Source organism: Enhydra lutris, unplaced genomic scaffold (assembly GCF_002288905.1).
Source record: "Enhydra lutris kenyoni isolate GAN:26980312 unplaced genomic scaffold, ASM228890v2 scaffoldscaffold20, whole genome shotgun sequence".
Taxonomy (NCBI): domain Eukaryota; kingdom Metazoa; phylum Chordata; class Mammalia; order Carnivora; family Mustelidae; genus Enhydra; species Enhydra lutris.
In genome coordinates this window covers 33359703-33373239 of record NW_019154104.1, presented here as the reverse complement: position 1 = coordinate 33373239, position 13537 = coordinate 33359703, and positions in this window count along the sequence as shown.

Below are 13537 nucleotides of genomic sequence, written 5' to 3'. Positions count from 1 at the left end.
GGGGGGGGGGGAGCTTCGCACCAGCCTGAGTCATTGGCCACCCCCGCCCCCAGCTTCAGAGGTCACGGTGAGTAAGGACAGTGTCTGCCAGGTACCAACCTGCTGGGGCCCGGGAAACAGCTGCTTGGCCCATCGCAGGGGCTGAGCATGGTGGCCCCTGCACTGCCTTCAGCAGGGACCCGGAGCTGAGCAGGCCACTGGCGTACTGTGGCTTGGCCAGGAGGCCGTGGGGCATGAGGCTGGTGTCCCAGTGGGGCCTGATGGCAGGTGGTCACAGGTCCTGGCAGACGGCACTGCACCCAGAGCTGGGGCCGGGATCAGCACCTGTGCACGTGGGCACCACACTCAGGTGCACAGAGACAGGTGCGTGTCGTGTCAGTGAGGGGAAAATGTCTCTGAGCCCCCCCTGCCCCCTACAGCCTGCACTGATCTCCCTGAGCCCTCGCCACCTCTGGGCTCCCTTCCCCCACAGAAGCTTCTCATCAGGAGAGTGTTTGCTCCAGCCACACACAGCTCTGGAGAACACAGACCTCCCACCCGTCGGTTCACAGATAATTCGTTCAGCCAGTGTTGGCCAAAGCCTGGCAGCCAAGCTCTTATCGGCGTTGGCTGTGAGGACCTGGCAGGGATGCACCTGCCTCTGCGCCGTCGGAATATCCAGCCGATGGTAGGGGGTTGCTGCTGAGAACAGGTGTGCGACCAACTAGACCGCTGGATGGATGGGGAGCTCGGGCGGGGTCTGAGCAGGTGGGCCCTGTTGTGGGGGCGGGCAGCAGGTTTGGGGATCCAGAGAGTGCGCAGAGCAGCTGGCAGGGGAGTCTAAGAAAAGGGGTCGACACCTGGAGCTAGCTGCTCCGCCCGTGGGTGGCGTTCAGGTCTCAGTGCAACCCCGGCCTGGCCCTGGGCAGGGCTGCTCTTCAACTGACCCCAGTCTGGGGACGGAGGGTTGTGGGGAAGGGGCACAGTGGTCACACGGCCACGACACAGGGCTGGAAGGAACACGCAGGCACACAAGGCTCTCAGCCCTGCCGAGCTCCCCCGCAAGCCCGCTCTGCTCTGTGGGCTCCACACGTTCTGCGTGGGTCTGGGCCGCTGGGTCCCAGCCAGCAGGCGGCACTGCAGGACAGTTGGGAAGCCCAGCCTTGCAGGTCTTGTGTGCGCGTGCGTGTCTGTGTGGGTCAGGGCCCTGAGGAGCCCCGCTCCTGGGAGGAAGGAGCCCACCCTGATGGCTGGCCCCTTTGCCATTTACCTTTGCACCAGGTGGTCCCCTGATGCGGGCAGTGTGATCAGACCAAGACGACCGCCCAGGCCCTCTCCACTCTCCCCTCAACTTTGCTTCCTGTGTCACCTGCAGTGTCCCCAGGCACCCTGGGTGAGGGGGGTTCTTCAGGGGACAGCAGGCTCTGGGTCCCCACTGAGGGTCCAGTGTTTGTGGAAGAGGTGAGATGGGTGTAGGGGCTACCCAGGAATGCTTCCTGGAGGAGGAGGGGTCCACACTGGGACCTGAAGGAAGAAAAGGTGGTAGAGCCACAGTTGGTCACAGAAGAGGCAGGAAGGCTACCAACCCGGGGTCGTTGGTGACAGAGGACAAGGGAGGGGGGGAGATTCGGTAAAAGCTTCTGAGGGTGGGAGGGGTCAGGGTCCCAGAGGATGGCGTGTCACGTTTCTTGCAGAATGGGTGGGAGGAGACTGTGGAGCCAGCAGGTGGGAGCAAGTATGTGGCCGAAGATGTGGGCGGAGGAGAGGATATACTGACCCAGGTGGGCCCGACAGCCCTGGCAGCTCACCCTACTGGCTTTGGGCAACTTGGGTTTTGGGGGACGGCAGACAACCCTGGTGGTTGGGGTTGGGGGACCAACAAGCATTTCCCAAGGGCAGAGCTGGACCCTAAAACATGGGGAAGACGGTGGGTGGAGAGCGGTGGAAGCGCAAGCCTGGGGCTCCTGGGAACAGCCAGGTGCGGGCTTGGGTGAGAGCAGAGGGGGCCTAGGCGGGGGAGGGGTGTGTGTACGGGCGGGTGGGGTGTCCCCAGGCCAGGCTCCCGGTGAGTCACTGCTGACCCGTCGTCCCGGCGCCGTGGGGGCCCAGGCTGGGCCGGCCGCAGGAAGCTGATAGAGGGCCAGAGTCAAAAGACTCCAGGCCTCCCACGTCCTGCAGCCCCAGGCAGGGCGCGGGGCTGGGGGAGCCGGGGGACTGGCAGGCATCTCCCGATGCAGCCACAGGTGTCCATGACGTGGCCTGGATGGCCCACAAAACCACAGAAATTGTGACCCATGACGCCCAGCTGTGCCTGTACAGGATGTAGTCAGGGTCGTTGTGGTGGGTGCAGTGAGGAGGAAGAGCTACAAGTCTGGGGCGTCAGAGCAGGGGCAGCGTGAAAGGGAGGCCGGCGCTGGGGGTGCGGAAGGGCACAGCCGGCGGGCCGCGGCGGGTGCGTGTTTACCTGACCGTCAGGCTGCATCCACCTGAGGTCAGGTGTGTGACCGCCTGCCCAGGCTGCGGAGGGGTCCGTGTTAACCCAGATCACCTGGGAGTGGGGTGCTGGGGGGAGGTAGGAGGGGCAGGAGGGCGGCTGGCAGGGGTGGTAGGGCGCCCCAGAGCACCACTCCCAGTGACTGCAGCTGCAACGCACGCAGCCCAGCACTTCTGCCATGCGCCGGGGCGACAGCCCTGTCGCAGGGGCGTCACCGGGAGCGAGAGGACCTCCCCGACACCACCCCAGCGGGTGCTCCACCGCCAGGGCCTCAGGCCGGCGCCCCACCCCCACCGTCACGCCAGCAGCCCAACCTCTGGGGCCTTGGCAGAGTCACCAGGCGCGCGCCCTCCCTGCCAGGGGTGACCCCCGAGGCCACCTTCTCCAAAGCCCCCGCCACCATCGCGGAGACGCGACCCCCGCAAGCCAGGCGACGGACGCGCAGAGAGGCGCCCACGTGCCCGAGCACCAGGGCTTCGGCTGCATCCGGTTCGCGCGGAAACAGTCAACGTCACGCGCTCCGCACCGCGCGGCTTCCCTCGCGCGCAGGGTCCGCCCGGCGACAGGCAGGTCCGCCGCTCCGGGGCCCGGGGGCGGGGCCACCGCGGGGGCGGGGCCGCTCTGCCGCGAGCTCGCGGATTGGCCTCCGCGCGGCCGGCAGGGGCGGGGCAGGCCGCCCATTGGTCCGCAGGCGGAGGGGCGGGGCCGCCGCCAGCAGCGCGCGGCCGCCGCGGGCCCCGGAGCCGAGCGAGCCTGTGGCCGCCGGGGCAGCGCGGAGGGTCGGGCAGGGCCGGGAGTCCGTCCCCGCGCCGGGCGCCGCGGAGCAGGGCCTTATCAGCGCGGGCAGCTTGCGGCCCGTGCGTGCGCGAGCGCCCCGGCCCAATTCAATGGCCATTGTCCGCCGGCGCCTTTGTTCGGGAGGCGGCCACTTCCTGCGGGCCGGGCTGGCCGGGCTGGGCCGCGCGGGCAGGAAACGCTCCGAGCCGAGGCCCAGACGCCGAGGCCGCCCCAGCCCGGGGTCAGAGGCGACGGCCACCTGCCCGGGGGCGCCCTGGGCTTGGGGCCGGGGCCCGGCGGGGCTCAACCCGGCGCTCAGCGCGGAGTCGCAGGGCCCGGTCCGCGGGGAGGGCGGGCGGGGTGGGGGAGGCGGGGTGCGGGCCGGGCCCGCGAGGTCAGGCCCTGGAGGGCGGGGGAGGGGCAGAGGAAGCCGGAGGGATATCCTCAGAAGCAGGGGTGCCCCTCCCAGGTCGCTCCCCTCCCAGGTCGCTGGCGGGGGGGGACCCCCGCAGGTTAGGAGGAGCATCGGGCAGGACGCAAAAGTCGGGACGGAAATCCAGCTCCTCGCTCGTCTCTAGGGGAGAAGGGGTCGGTCCCCTGGAGACTCCAGGCTGACAGGACTGGGGCCTGGGGCGGGGACGGGGGTGGGGAGTTGTGAGGGTAAACAAGGCCCCAGGTGCGCCCCAGGCAGGGCTGGCCTCCTTGCGCCTTCCGCGGGCGCTGCTGCACAGTCCGGCTCACCAGGGACAGGCTGTCTTAGGGTCCCCCACCAGGCCTCCCTGCCCTGCTTCCCTCTGCTGCCCACTCCCCAGGGCCTCTGGGGCAGCCGGTCGGCCAGACCTTGATCACATGCTGACCCACAGCTTGGAGTGTGGTCTACAGAGTGGGTGGGAGATGGGAGCTGGCCCAGAGCCGGAGCTCACGGTTCCTGTCCAAGCCAGAGCCAAGCTGGTCAAGGCACCGATGGTCACAGCCTCTCCACTGTCCCACCCACCTGGCAGGGACCTTCCTCGGCCAGCCCCCATCCTGCCCCTCTCCCCAGTGCCCTGGAATCCATTGCACTTCCTTCCTCTGAAGCCCCATGCTGCCCGCCTGGAAAGCAGTCCCCACACACCCCATCAGAAAACTGCCCCGGGCATTCCAAGGGGAGATTTAGTGAGGTTCTGGCAACGGAGGGCTTGGAAGGCTACAAGAGCAGCACCACAAGGACAGTGGGGCACCCCGGAAACAAGCTGCCACCCGGGGCCCGAGGGGACAGGGGAGGGCTGCTGCCCAGCCCTCAGGGGCTGGAGGTGCCCCTCTGTGACTGTTCCCCTCCGAACACATGGCTGTGATACGGGGGGTGTGCAGACCGAGCGAGATGTCACACAGCACCCAGCACAGCGCTGGGACACAATAGGCACTTTACAGAGGGCGTTTACCAAGGGACTAGTCCCCCACCCGGGAGAGAGGGGAGCCGTACCACCCTGTTGCCTTGGCCTTAGCAGCTGGAGGTCACAAGGTCTGGGAGAGGCTTGAACTTGAACCCATCTGAAAGGCCAGTGCCAAGTAGTTCTAGGGAGACTATGAGTGACAAAGGAGATTGGGCCAGAGGGGCAGGGAGAGCCCCAGACCCCACACAGGATGCCTGCCCCCAGACCCAGAGGGGCGGCGGGAGGGCCCGCCTCCGCACCCCCGCCGTGCGCTCCATGGCTCCACACGGGCTGGGAGCAGTCAGTGCCATGGGGTCCTAGGCCATCCCCTGGTCTGTGCAGCCGGATTTCCAACAGGAGCCTGGCCCGTGGGGCCACGTGGGCCAGTCCCACACAGGTGTCAGGGATGCTCAAGGAGAAGGATTGTATGTCACCCAAAACAAGGTGGTCAGTCCTACTGTCTCTACCATGGGGACCCCGAAGGGGAAGGGCAGGGCACGGAAGAAAGGTGTGTCTGGGCAGGACCCCAGCACTGCAGGGGGCAGCGGTCTGGCCACCAGGGGTTTGGTGTGGGCGTGGCAAAAGCCTCAGCAGGCGAGAGGGTGGTTTTCCAGGGCCGGGCCCAGAAAGACCGAGACGTATGCGTGCACAGAGAGGGGTGGTGGGCTGGGGGAGTGGCAGGGCTCCTTGAGGTCACATGGGGCCTTTGGCCCTGGGGACTACAGAAAGGGTAGAACAGAGTCGAGGCACCTGGGTGGCGTAGCTGGTTGAGCGTCTGACTCTAGATTCTGGCTCAGGTGATGATCTCGGGGTCACGGGGTGCAGCCCCGTGTCTGGCCCGGCCCTCTGCTGAGACCCTCTCTCTCCCTCTGCCTCTGCCCCTCCCCACCCCCTGTGCACTTTCTCTCTAAAAATAAACACATCCTTTAAGAGTAGTGTGTGGTCAGATGGCCCGGCAGGCTGAGCACCCTTCAGAGCACATCAGCGCCGGAAGGTCGCAGGGAAGGACTCTCGGAAGACCTTGCGGTCAAGGGTAGAGGAGGATGGAGGTCAGCATCCTTACCGTGTTCCAGTTCAGCGTGATCCTGGCCCAGCGCCTGTCCCGGCCGCCAGGTCCACACCCCTCCTCCCACAGGGGTAAAGGGTCGCATCTCCTGCCCCAAGGTCCTGCCCTCACACCTCTTCTCTGTAAGGGTAAGACCCCAGGGGGAGCCCTCAGGATCCTCCTGCTACTGCGAGGGGCTGTCCGCACCTGGCAGGCCGGTCAGACCTCCCCAAGGGTCCGGGTCTGACTGCCTGGGCCGCTCTGGACGGCAAACTGCCCAGGCCCCCAGGTGTCGTCAGCTTCGGCCCCTACATGGCGGGCCTTGCTGGCCATCACTGCCTACCCTCCTTGTATCCAGGGCTGTCCCCGCGGCCACCTCACCCCCTCACCCAGAATACAGAAGGAGGCCCAGGCAGCATCCCATCCCCATGCCTCCCTCGACCCTGCCCTGCTCAGCCCAGCACTCCTGGCCCTCCCTCACTACAGCCCGCAGGCATCCCGACCCTCACTTCTCCGGAGCAGGGACCCGCTGTCCCCCAATAAGCTCTCCTCATGCCCCCAGTGTCCTCTGGCCGGGTCTCCCTCCTCCGGGAAGCCCCCCGTGGCATCCCCCAGCCCCGTGGCTATCTAACTCGCTCTGGCCCCTCTCCACGGCCAAGCTGCTGGGGGTGGGCTGAGGCCTGCAGGACGGATGGCTGGCGCGGGCCCTGCCTGCCTTGGGGGCCTGGGGCGTGTGGGGCTCTGGCAGCACCCAGCCCAGCGGACTTGGCCGGAGGCTCCTCTTTGTGGGAGGTCTCCGTGTGAGTCACCCCTCGGGCACAAATGCCGGAAGTCGCCATTCTGTTAGACTCTATTTTCTCCGTGGAGGGAAAGTCTGTCCCACGAAGGGCATTGTTCCCCGGGTCGCGTCTTCCGGGTGGGCTCGGGCTGCTGTGCGGCTCACGTGTTTTGGGGGCTCCAGGCCCAACTGCTTCCCTTTGAGACCCAGGGGCGCCTGGAGGCTGGGAACGTGGGGCGTAGCTGTCAGCCCTGAGGAGACGTGGGCGTACCCATGAGGCAGCGTGTGACCCAGGAGCCCGGGTCCGCAGTGTTGGGGCCCAAGTGAGGTCGGGCCGGGGTTCCACACACACCCCGCTTGTAGGCTCTCTGCCTGCTTGTAGGCTTTGGGGTCCTGCCTGGGCTCCACGCCAAGCCTGCCTCCCTTGCCCCAAGAGGGCCACCCCCAAACCCTGCCTGCCTCCCCGCAGCCTTCGAGACCTGGCTGGGGCCTGCTGTCCCACTGTCCCCAGGCCAGCGCGGCTCTGGCCCACATGAGCCCCACGGTCCTGGGGGGACCCTGCCATGGCTGGCGTACAGGGTCGGGCCAGGCCCCTGGGGGCAGTGGTGTGGCAGGCCTTCCCATGGCTTCAACCCTGCCGCTCTGCCCCACTGCTGCCCTCGGGCTGACATCAAGCCCCACAAGGGGCACCTGGGGTGCGGGGGTTGCAGGAGTGGGTGTGGGGCTCACACCACATCTCCTCTCAGGGCCAGGTGAGGGGCTCGTGCTGAGAAGCGCCGGGCAGCGCCTGCAGGAGCCCCAGCGCAGAGGTGGGAGCGTGGAGGTGGGCAGGGTCTTAGGCTGGAGGGAGCCCTGCGGCCAGGAGGGCGGGCCCAGGGTGGGTGTGGGGGCCTCGGGAAGGGTGGGGGCACAGCCTCCGCGTGAGGAGGAAGACGCCCCAGGCCCTGGCCCTGAGCACGAGGGTCCCTGCTGGGCAAACTCCGTGGTGGGGCCAGGGCAGCCAGGCCAAGGAGGAGCCCGGCTTGAGAGAGGAAAGGAGCACCGTGGCCTCGAGGTTCTGGGCGGTGGAGACTGACAGACCAGAGATGAGGGCACGGGAAGCCAGAGGCGGGAGCTCAAGGCTCCGACAGAACCCAGCGGACGCGTGGATCCCGGAATGACGCTGAAACGTGGGGCTGGGGACCGTCCCCAGAGGAGAAGGAATCAGGAAAGGTCATGGCGCGGCTTCTCCTGGAACCGGGAGGGATGTGGAGCTGGCGGCCCTGTCTGGGTAGCCAGGGGAGGAGGGACAGCACGATGGAGTTTCCCCTGAAGGACAGACGAGAGAAGGGGAGTCTTCAGGGAAACAAAGTCCGCAGATTTGCTGAAATTACAGACGCAGGACTTGGGTGGAGAGGGTCTTCGGGGGGTACAGGAGGCAGTGGGGATGGTGTCCGGTGATGTGTCCCCATGCACCCCCATCTCTCTTGCCATCGTGGATCATGCAGACCCCACTTCACCCTTCCTGCCTCCGGCCCCGACCCTTCCTTCTCACCCCCCCACCCCTCCTCCCCTCGCTTGCTCTGAAGCAAACCCTGGGTATGGCTTCATACTTCAGTCTGGGTCGCTAAGACACTGTTGCCCAGAAAGTGCTAACGCCACCAGCACACGGGCGCCCAGTCAGGGCTCCAGGCTCCGGGACGGCCGGCCCGACGAGGGCCCACACACGGCCCACGCACTGTAACCGCTTGACATGTGTCTTGAACCTCCATAGCCTCAGTTCTCCCTCCTGTTCTCCCTCCTGCTCGAAGAAACCCGACTGTCTTGCACACCCGCCATGGCCACCCGCGTCTGCCACCGAGCAGCTGTCCAGTGCGGGCTGGGTCCGCGTGGCGGCGGCGCTCGGCCGCGTGTTCTCCCGCTGGGAGGTGCACGGTCTCCGGTTCTTGTCTTACTGTATTTTTTCATCGCAGCAAAACATACCGAATACCCGGCTGCCCGTTTTAACCATTTTAAAGTAATAGCGTCACGAAGGACAGAGGAATGCCAGTACTTGGGAGATGACGAGCCCATCAGAAACCTCTCACATGTGCGCAACCAAAGACACAGCTTCAGGACACAGAAAGCCACAGATGACCCGCGACCCACTCCAGCTCGTCTCTGCACACAGACGGCTCCGGCATCCACCAGCAAAGACGGTTTGCAGTTTGCAGACAGTGAGCAGTTTGGATAACGCGGTAGAGGGAGGCACACTGTTTTCTAGTGCACAGGGCGTTCTCCAAATCAACATGTTTTGGGTCCCCAGAGAGGCCTCAGGACGCCTTCAGAAGTGGAAGTGGCCACAGGGAAGGCAGGCAGGCAGCGAAGACATGCCCCCCCACCGCTGATGGAGTTCCAGGTGCAGCCCAGCCGTCCCGGGGTACGAAGGGAAAGAAAGAGGTCTTCAGACGTGCCAGGGGCCTCACGCGGCCTGCCAGGCACCATCTCAAGCTCCCGGAGGACCTGCTCCATTACAACGAGAGCGTAAACCGAGCCAGGGAGCCAGAGGAAGGGAGTGGGGGGAGAGGTGTGCAGGACAGCTGTGCCCTGTGAGGCCTGGCCGGCCGGGTCAGACAGCGGAGGACGTGGGTTCCCAGGAGCCCCCGCTCTGACATGCACCTGACCTATGTGGGAGGGTGAGAGGACCCCAACGGGGCTGGAAGCAGAAGCCCAGGGCAGCGCATCCTCTGGGTCCTGCCTGATGCCCTGACGGTCGGGGCCTGGTGTCCCTAGATCACCCGTGTCTGCGCCCACTGGCGGCGCCCGCGGCTCCTGATGTCTCCGGGAGGCTGAGGCCAGACCCAGGCCCTGAGGCCCCATAGCCTCCCTTCTCCCGGGATCATCAGCCGAGCACTTGGCCAAAACAGAAGAGGGTGTAGCTTGGGGACGCACACCAGCCGCTAAAGGTGGGGAACAGTCCCGTGTCCAGAGAGGCTACCCGGGGGGCAGTCCCCCAGCAGCAACCAGGCTGCCCAAAACGCGCTTTCTTAACCGGCCCCTGTTTTTCTTCAAACTGATCTCTTCTGCTCTTCTGCAGGCACAGCACACGGCACACGGGACCGTCTGGAAAGCGGCGGTCGCTTTCCCGTGCCGCTCCTGCGGCCGGGTGCAGAGTCGGGGGGCGCCCACGGCGGCAGGGGCGACGACACAGGATGCGGGGTGCCTGCCTGCAGAGAGGCGCGCGGATCCTCTGGAGGAGCCCCGGAGGCCGACAGATGGGAGTGTGGGCCTCCGTGGCCCGAGGTCCTCCCGGGGAGCCGGCGCGGCAGGCCCAGCCCACTCCCATCCAAATCCCTGATGGTGCTTTCACCACGGTCGCTCTAACTTGTGTAAGGGGCAGTGGGTTAATGGTTAAGAGGTCACTTTTGAAGGGTGAGGAAAAAACAGCAAAGAGAGGGATCCGTACGGTCGGATACGAGGACGTGTGTCCAAGCACGGTGGGGACAGCGGGGGCTGTCAGCACAGGAGTCGCAGAGGCAGGAGAGGAAGCCGGGGCGGCCCTACCCTCGGCAGCTCCAGGGTTAACCTGAGTGGAGAGCCACAAGCAGGCTCTGATGGTGCAGCTCGGGCCAGAGGCCAGAGGTGTCCCCGATACCCAAATCTAGGCCCCCGGAGGCTGGCCGGAGAGCTGTACTATGCCCCCCACAAAGGACACACCTGCCCTGATGCACATGGGGCCCCCGCGGCCCTGCGTTAAAGGGAATAGGATGGGGCATGTGGACCACCTTGGAGACACCAGAAGGGGAAGGGGGAGATACCAGACACAGGGACACACGGACATGTCTACGGACTGGAAGGGTCACTGGATGAGGGTACAGAAACCCAGCCAAGATGGGACATGATGGCATTTCAGGACCCAGACACAGCCAGAGGAACACAGGCCCCCACAAAGGGTCAGGGACTGGTCCAGCCATTACCTTGACGCCAGAAGGAATGGGTAGCCCCGTGGTCAAGCCAGGATGGGCCACCTGGTCAGACAGCAATCAGGGGAGGGTCCCAAGCAGTCAGCTTTCATGAGACCGCTCTCGAAGGAGGAAGGTCAGCAAAATGAGGACAAGGACCAGGGAAGACAAAGGCATGGGTCAGTGACACTGGGATGGAAGAGGAGGGCCCCCAGGTCCTGGAGAAGGGGCACCGGTGCAGGGCGGTCACCGCACAAGACCCATCAGATGATGCCCAGGCACGATGACCTGTGTTCTCCAGAGAAGGAAACAGACACACACATGCGGGGATGGGAGTCGCTCTAAGGGACCGGTCACCCAGTGCAGGCTGTGAGGCCACAACCGGCGGGCGGCGAGCGGCAGACCCAGCAGAGCCCGCTGTGGGCTTCACTCGGAGCCCCCAGGCCGAGCAGTCCCGCGTCCAGGTGGGACGGCACGGGGAGCGGATTCTCTCTCTGCCCGAGGTCCTGTGTGCCCCCCAACTGATCGGACGAGGCCTGCCCACACTGGGCCGGCATCTGCTCCGCTCAGTTCACAGACTCCAGCACCCGTCTCATCCGGAAACCCTGGAGTCACGTTCCACCGAACCCCTGGGCGCCCGCGGCCCAGCCACGTGGACGGGGAAAGAGAGCCGTCACAGAAGGAGGGAAGACACGATGTTGAAACCAGAGGGTTAGGTGTGGAAAGAAATGCAGGCAGGTGCGCTTCTCAGTGTCTCACGAAGGCGCCCCGCACCCAGCAGGGCCGGGGCAGGGCCCCTGAGCCACACCCCTGGGAGAGCATGAGGGAGCGTGCGTGTGCATGTGGGAGGCAGACCCCCGCTGAGCTCTCCAGGCTGCGGGGCGGGGGGTGGGGGGTGGACCCCCTCCAGGCCACCTCAGCTCCTCCTCACCATCCATAGTCTGGGCTCGCTCGGGGAAGGCCACGCGCCCTGGCCCACACCTTCCAGGGAACGGTCCTGGGTCCTCCCAATGGGGCCTTCTGGGCAAGGGTTTCCTCCCAGTTTCAAAACCGCGCCCCTTCCCTGCTGCCCCTGGGTCTGTAGGCAATGCCGGGGCCACGGGAGCCACCTGTGACCATGAGGGTGAGCGGGGCTGACCTGCTGTGCGTGGGGAGGGCTCAGGGGATAGGGCTGGGGCCTCCTTCTCCTAGGCTGCTTGGGCCACATGGTCAGCCACGTGCTGTGTGAGCTCCGGCAGCGTCGCTCCTGGCTGTCCCGGCCAAGGCCTTGCACGGCCAGAGAAAGCTGCCTTCCAGAGACATGACCATAACCAAGGCCCGGCCCTGTAAGCATAGCACAGGGGCAGGGCGGGGCGGGGGGGGGCAGACACGTCAGGTCCAGACTGAGTTCTGCAGCTGCTTTGTACGTCCAGCCCTGATGTCACCACTGCTGTGGCTGCTGCCTCAGCCCTCCCTGCGGGCACCACCCTCCATCCCTGGAGTCTCTCCGAGCAGGACCCCCGACCCGTGCCCTCACCTCTCTGGACCCGTGGCTGCCCACTGCCCCCCCGGGAGGAGGCGGAGCCCTGGGGGAAGCGGGGGCCCCATCTCTCTGCCCAGGCTGCTGGGTACTGCTCGAGCGTGCCCTCCAACCCGGACCATGGGGAAGCCCTGCTGGCCGGGTCACCAGGGATACCAGCCCCCTGCCCCGTGGGGCTCGGTGCGCAGCCACTCTCCCTCCAGTCCTGGCCTCAGCAGGTGAGCCCCAGCTCCTACCCAGAGAAGGGAGGCGGCAGCCAGCAGAAGCCACCCAGGGCTCCTGCCGGTGAGAAGCAGGTCTCTGCCATGCTCTGGAGGCACTGAGCGGTCCTAGGGCCTCCCGACACAGGCTCCCGCCTGGCTGTGGTGCCCCCGGGGCTCCACCCTGATCCCCAGGCCTGCCGCTGTGGAACCTCATGGACACAGACGTGAGATGGGGAGACAAGCCTGGATTACTGGGGTGGGCCCGAGGTCCCCACAAGCGTCCTCAGAGGAGAATGAGAGGCCACGACAGGAGCAGCGTCGGGGAGAGAGCCCTGGTGTGGGGCGCCTGTGGGAGCTGGAAAAGGCTGGGACGGGCTCTGCCCTGAAGCCTTCAGAAGGCACGCAGCGTGGCTGCTAGCTGGGCCCTGGCCCAGGGATACTGGTGTCAGACTCCGGCCGGAGCAGAAGGATGCTGAGTCTGAGCCGTCCCAGGCCATCACACCCGTGGTTATAGGTCCGGGGGGTGGACATGGGGGCTCACAGCAGCCCAGCCCACTGGCTCCAGCCCTCCCTTTTCCTCCAGGGCTCTGGGATGGCGGCTCCTTGGCTAGACCACCCCACAGCCTGGGTGTGGGATCCTTGTCCCTCCTACTGGGACCCCCAGTTCCAGGCTGCCTGCTGCGCGGTGGCCATACTCACAGCTCACCCGAGAGACTCGCCCACACCCCGGGGATCCTGACCCCAGGTCCACGGTGAGGCTGTGCCGGCCACATCCTGGACAGAGAGGAATGGGGGGAGACGGGCTGCATGGCCACGGTTAGCGCAGAACATTCCTGTCTTCGAATCATCTGAATTTTGTTCCTTTCTGTGGCTGAGTAATACTCCGTCTTACGGTCAGCCGCACAGTGGACCCGCTCGCCTGCTGGTGGCAGCGTGGCCGCCCTCCCAGCTGCTGTCAGCAGGGCAGCCAGTGCGGGGGTTGGCCAAGTCCACACTCCACCCCCAGGAGTGTACTGGTGGGTCTCCCGGGGACTTGATGGCTCCCCTTTGCAGAACAGCCAGACTGTTCCCCAAGGGGCAGCACCTCACGGGTGGAGAGACCTCAGTTCTGCCGTCTCCATGACCAGCCACCTCTGCTTGTCTCATGAAACCTTCCCTTCCCTCCACTGCAAGACGCATGCTGGGAGCAGAGGCTGCCTCTTCTTCCCAAATGCTCCCGGCTCCCTGCCGCTCCTCCTCTGCCCGGGCCAGGGCTGCGTGAGCTCTGCAATCGGTCCTGCAGTGTGGGCAAGGAGTGCCCCTGGACCCCAGGTGTGCGGAGGAGAGGACCACCTGGCTGCTGGGCAGGGCGGGCCCTGGTGTGCGTCTCTCCAGTGCTCAGGACATGGGGTGGCCAGGAAGGCTGGGAAG